Source organism: Thalia democratica, chromosome 5 (genome assembly GCF_965202585.1).
Source record: "Thalia democratica chromosome 5, ktThaDemo2.hap1.1, whole genome shotgun sequence".
Taxonomy (NCBI): domain Eukaryota; kingdom Metazoa; phylum Chordata; class Thaliacea; order Salpida; family Salpidae; genus Thalia; species Thalia democratica.
The window spans coordinates 74,349,714-74,356,883 of NC_139169.1; positions in this window are offsets into that span (position 1 = coordinate 74,349,714).

The following is a 7,170-nucleotide window of genomic DNA, read 5'->3' on the forward strand; positions in this document are numbered from 1 at the left end:
GGTAAAAAAGTGTACTAAAAAGTCATCTTAAGTTTATTAATATAATGCACACAACAAATAGCTCAACTAATTTATTCATACAAAAGCTGTATTAAGTATATAAATTAAAACTATGCTGTAGTAGCTATTTTTAAGAGAAATAAAACATTTTTTTTATTTATAAAATATAATTAATAGAATATGCTTCTAGTAGATTTTTAACTAATTAGTTTACAAAAACTATATGTATTATAAAACCTAAACAAATTAAAAAAGCTTAATTCCTTTTTCCAGTTTCATAAGCAATTAAGTATCTTGGTATTGTTATTTTTTCATCAGCGACAAACTCATCATTCTGGTTCAAACCATCAATTTTCTTATTTCTGTATTTTCTTCCCATTAGATCTTTTTTGTAGTCCTCTTCAGTTGGCTGCGGACTATAAGGTCTTACATGTTTTTGAAATGGATGAAGAAGCCCAGCAGTGTTGTCTTCATCCATTTCAAGAAGGTCGTCATCGTATATGTGGATTTGTAGTTTTTCTGATTCCAGAACTTCGTTAACAAATATATAGTTAAAGAATCTAGTACCGCCAAGGTTGTCAGCGTTTATGTCAAATGAATAATCGTGAGCTACATCTGAACACTCGGTCATGTAGACTCCCTTGCCAAACCACCCTTTTTCAGAATTTTTAAAACCTGTTTTTAATATTCCAGTCGCACTTTCTTTGATAGTGCCGTGAAACAACATTAAATTGTTAATTTTCTTGTCTTCAGTCTTTCTTGGACTGTTTTCAAAGACTTTGTAAATACGAAAATCTTTTATTTGATAATCTTCTTTGAAGCTTTCTACAGGGTCAATAGTTATATCAAAAAATTCCTTTATAGATTTAAATTCTCCTGCGTTTAAGTCTAGTCTTTTGAGATTATATTTAAAAGTTTTGTCAGTAATAATTTCCATTCTTGAATGTTTTTAATTTCTTTAAAATTTATTATATGCTAGAAGATAATCAAGGATTAAATCATTAAAGGTGTAAGTTTAATTAAAAACTTAAAGATTTCAGAAAAATCTTTTTTAATTAATAAAACAACTTTAGAGCGAATAGCATTAGTTTGGTGATAAAGTTTAAATAAAATCACAACTTAAAGTTAAACTTTATTTGGGTAATTTTTATGGAGGTATTTTTTCTATTTGTAATTACTAAAATCATGAGAAAATATATCTAAAGTTTTATTTAATGTCAATAGTTCATCACTAGATTAAAACAACCTCTTTCAAATACTTTATTTCAACTTAGGACAAACTTAAGTTTAACTTTATTTTAACTTTAGTTGTTGCAATGTGTAATTCAATGTTCCTCTTTTAATACATTGCAATATAAGTTTTATTTTTGTTGCTTGGATGACTCTTCATATGTTTAAGTGAAGTAATCTTAAACTCATGAATAAATAAAAACAAGTTCAATTTATATTTAAGAAACAGTTATTAGAAAGAAACTTTAAGCTTTACATGTTAATAAAGCTCTAAAACTATTAATAAAATTACGGGTAGAACAACAATATAAACAAAAACTAATTTACTAGAATAAATTTGTATAAACAATCAACATAAAAAACTTAGGCTAACATACGTAATAGCCATTGACAAAATGCATTTAAAATGTACTTATAAACAATTAAAGTTTTAGTGCTGATAACATTAAGTTTGCACAGTAAGTGCAAAATATTCCCGAGCGTTAGTTGTAGTTTAAGTTTTTAATCTTTATAACATACCTAAAATATCTTGTATAAGTTTTGAGATGCCCTAGAGTATACTTAAGCTGGTAATGTAAAAAATTAAGAGCTTACAAAGAACAAATAACTATTATGATATTACTAATAAACTATAAACTAATTATAACAATGTTCTTAAAGTGTAAATAAAAAAAAAAACATTAAGAACTTTTATAGCTGAAGGTATACAGACACATTCTTTAACACTACTAGTTTTTAAAAATTTTTAATTCAAAAAACTTATTTTTTTTATTCTCTATATACAAACTCAAACTTTAAATAGAAAATATTGAATAAGATAAATTTGAAGAAAATTAATAGTTTTTTTTTTTAATTTAAACTAATAGTCTGTCTAAAAACCATAGAAGAAGGTAAGCTTAAAAAACAGAAAAATACATAATATATGTATGATTCATTTACACGATTCATTTACTTCACTTTAAAAAAATAATCTATGACATCAAGATGGTTCTTTTAATTATATATACTTAGAAAAAAAAAATTAAATAACTACATAGTTTTTGTAAATAAAATCCGCGCAGCAAAAACACCATAAATTTATACGCAACATACATGCCATAAATTGATAAGATTAAATCAATAGTGATGATAGAAAATTCTGATTAGGCCTTTTAAATTCAAGAAGGTTGCAAACTGAGATGAGGTTACTAAAATAAAATGAAACTAACTGCCTACACACAAAGATATTCATCTTGCAAGTTCTCGCAGGAGAAAAGCCAGGATGTTATTCGAGCCAAATTAGGTTCCCAAGCAGAGACACAAAACTGTAGTGATAAACTAAATGCGAGATGAACAATGAAAAACGTTTATGCGAAAAATTGAGATAAAATGGTTTAATGTAGTACATAACTATATTTGAGAGCCTAACAAAAAAAAACTTTATCACTGTCTTTACACTATCTGCAAAATTCTAAACCAAGGGTCGGAAAGCTTTTATAAGTTCTAAGCCAATACTTTAGAAAAATGAGATTCCGGGCCCCAGTTTATTATATGAAGTCTTATGCTTAATTATTTAAACGGTGATAAAATATTATATAATAGAATACGTTGAGCTTTTTACCCTTAAACAAAATACGTTAAAAAAGTTTTAATGAAATATTTATAAATTTCCTTTTTCTTTGTTTTAATAAAACCATAAGGAAAACCATGGTTGCCACTGATCAAGCTGAAAAAAAATTCCTGACTTTTTACCAAAATTTTCCTGACTTTTCTAAATCATACTCTTAAATTAAACTTATTCTAAAAAACATAATCTAACACTTGAAACTATATAAAGCTAATTATAATACAGGTTAAAAACAACAGTTTTTTGCTGAATTCTATCAAACTTCCAGTACATCACTTAAACCATCTGTGCATGATTCATGTTTGTAATAAACAGCTCTATCAGCAAAATACTTGTAGTACCACCTTATAAACACAGCTTGTCTGATAAAAGACACAATTTTTTAGCATTTCATAGCATAAATGTATCTAGATAAACAATGACATATAAGGAACTTTTACAATTTTTGTTTATATATCACAGTTTCACTATGGAAGTGTACTTGCTACAGATCATAAATACTAAAAAGCTTACAAAATCTGCTTGTTCAAGTAGGGTACTTGTTCAATATGTTAATAGAAAATTTTTGCAGTTTTATAAAGGATATTTTACTAATTCATATTAGGTGAAGGCATTGGAAATAAAATTAAATATTTTTGTAAATTTCTAGGAAATTTTTGGATTTTTTTTTCTGAATTTAAATGACTTTTAATCAATTTTTACCATTTGAAGGCTTTGGAAAACAAGGAATTTTGTAAATTTACACTGACAAAATATGAATTTTTTTTTAATTTTATCAAATTTCCTGACTTTTCCTGACTTATTTTCAAAACCCCCCCTTTTTACCTGACTTTTCCTGACTTTTGTCATTTCTTTTATATTTTTCTGACTTTTCCTGATAACCTGACTTTTCCTGATAACCTGACTTTTCCTGACCGAGTGGCAACCCTAGAAAACCAATAACATGGATTTCAAAAGTTTTAAAACTACATAAAATATTTCAAGATAAGCTTTACACAAAATAATATCTAAACTATTTTTATCCTGGTCTCAACTTATTCACTACACAATTAAATAAATAATCATTAACATCTTTATGATTGCTAAAAAATATATTAGTCCAAAAAAAGACTTCAAATAATCAAATGGTTTCCTTTTGCACTAAGACACAGAGATTTAGCCACAAATTATATATAATAAACACAAGCTTAATATGTTTAGTAAGAAAATATCCTGATTATGCTTTCACTTTCTACAAATTATTTAATGATTAACTAAGTGACCTGATTGTGATCATTTTAAAAAGAAATTAAACCACTTACAAAAATTTTCTTGTTGCTAATTTTCGCAGGAAAAAAGCCAGAATGTTATTCGAGCCAAAATAGGTTGACAAGCAGAGAAACAAAACTGTAGTGATAAACTAGATGTGAGAAGAATGAGGAAAAACGCTGAGATAAAATAGCTTAATTACGACTTGATTAAAGAGTTGAAAAAAAATAGTTTGTCATTGTCATTTTACTGTGTGCAAAACTCTAAACCAATGGTCGGAAGGCTTTTATAAGTCGCAGCCCTAGAAAGTTTTTTTTAGGAAAAATTTGTAACATTGTATCAAGTTGCACTTGATTACTGTTTAAATTTGGTCGGAAGTTTTGAACTAAAAGTTCATTCAAGCGTTAAGAGAAAGCTCGCAAAGTCAAGTTTTATACTGATGCAAGTTAGTTGACAAAAGGAGAAAATAAAGTGCATACCAGAAACCCTGATGCAACATTGAGTTATGGAATGCTAATGCAACAGACCAGCTGCAGTAAACGTGATAATGAAGAAAATATATTTATATTGTTTTCTTGTGTTTTATAACGTGTTATTTTTATAAATATCTTGTTTACATTCTAAGTAGTTAAATCTTATTTTGTTTTATACATTTTTAAAGTTTATTCTTGCTAGATTAAATCTTGTGTAAAGGTTTTGACCACATTTAAAGTGTTTTCTAAATTTGATGTTCTTTATATATTTGATAGTGTTTGCAATTGTTCTTTATATAAAACATGCTCAGTCATTGTCATGCATAGTTTTATATAGATTAGCCCTAATTATTATTGACTATCATCATTTAGTATAGATTAAGTTTATTATTTAAGGTACCTTAACCCATAGGTTACAAATTGACCTCGAGCCGCATTTCTTCAAAATAAACTGTAAATAAACTTGATTAATATTAACAATGAGAGTAATATTGTATGAACTTTAACTATTTGACAAACTGTATTAAAAAATTCGTAAATCTTTTTTTTAATCTTATACGTAAATACCTATTACAAAACTGGACATTTCTAAAGTTTAAAGTTACATAAAGTATAACAAAAAAGCTATAAAAATATAAAAGAAAAAATGTTTTTTTAATCCTGGTTGCAAGTCATTAATTACACATTTAAATAGCACTTAGATGGTTGCTGAAATTCATATTAATCTAAACAAAAAAAAATAATATAATTTCATGGCTTTTTTAAACTAGACTTCTGCACTAAAACACAATAAATTTGGCCATAACATATATATTATAAACTAACAAAATAAGCTTAACATGTTTAAAAGAAAAAAAAAATTGACTAGGCTTTTGATTTCTGCATAAGGTTTTAAGCTGAACTAAGTGAACTGGTTGTGATCATGCTAAAATAAAAACACTTACAAGTATGTTCGTGTTGCTAATTTTCGCAGGAGAAAAGCCAGAATGTTATTCGAGCCAAAATTGGTTGACAAGCCGAGACCAAAAACTGTAGTGATAAACTAAATGTAAAACTAGATTAAAACTAGATTGATTTGATATCTCTGACCTTAATTAAAAATTACTTGACTAATTTTAATTAGAAGAGATTTAATTCTGTTTGAAAATATTTTACATTATGTTAATGAAAAGTGATAAGTTAACTGTTTTTACACAAGATTACATAAACTTTTAATTATAGCTGAAATTTTTTCAAAAATCTAAATACCTTTAAATTTTAGAATGAACTTTGTTGAACAAAAAACATTTTACTTAAAGTAAAAGACATATCATTGTAAACGTAATATCTGTATTAATGACAGTTTTAAATCGAAATATGCATTGAATTTACAAATGTAAGATTTTTTTATTCAATTAATATTTTCAGATAAGCTACACGGAATTCGTTCCACTGTATGAAATCTTTATTGAGCGCCCAAAAGTTAAAGGTGAGGATAGTTTAACATTCTGTTGAAATTGTGGCTGATTGGTAGAAATCATTTCGTTTATTTTCCTTAATTTTTTGCATTAAATGACAAGCTAAGAAGCTCTTGCTGCGTTTTGTAAAACTGACAGTATTTGTGTTTTCTTGAATAACTGACTAAGATTTACGAGCTTCTACAACTTTTTTATGTACAAACTTAGTTTTTATTCTTTAAATTCAATCCAAGCTACTTCTCTTTTTTTAATTAAAAGTGAAAAATAGTTAATTTATTACTATTTAATAATGTTAATATCTTTTTAGCTGACAAATACGTTTAGTCATACTTTTTAGTTTTGATGTTTAGTAGTAAAAAGACTGTTCTTTATTAGTTTAAATAATTTTATAAACTCATTTTACTAATTAAATTTTGTGCAAAAACTTTCATTTTTCGTTCATTAAGTAGATTTTTTGAACAAAAAAAAAGACTGGTTAGCAAAATCATGTAAAAACTAAATTAGAATTTCAAATAGTATATGAAAACTAACGTTCTTCAAATATTTTCATCGGTAAAAATTGCATTAGAATTATCTCACAAGTGTTCTAAAAAACAGATGCACATTTTAAAATTAACTGTCTTTTAAACTAAGTTTACAAATAAGATTAATTTGTTTAAGTAGGATTTTCAAAAATGATTAAAGAAAAATTCCTTTGTACTCCAGGTCTTTAAACTTTAAATATTTTGACTGCTTTTTTTTGTCGTTCAATAAAGATAGTGTAACAAAAATTAAAGTTCAACTGATCGTATTAAAAAATTTTACAAACTTAACTTTTATAAATAACTGTCTTTTAAAGTAAATTTACAAATTGGTTTATTTTAGTTTTTACTTAAAATCATTTTTGTACTTACCTTTGTCTTTACAAAGCACATAGCTTAGTACAGTTTTTTAAATTTTATGCTAAAAGAATACCTACAGTAAATTAGCTTTAACAATGTATATTTTTTTGGTTTTGTTGTTAGTTTTTGATGAAAAACTTTAAAAAAGAACTACTAATAAAAAATTAAACTAGCTTATAAAAATTTACAGTCATGACGTTTTTTTTTGACATCTTTCTTATTCATATACCCTTGCACAAATCGTAATTTTTAAAAGTGCACTATTAGTATGATAA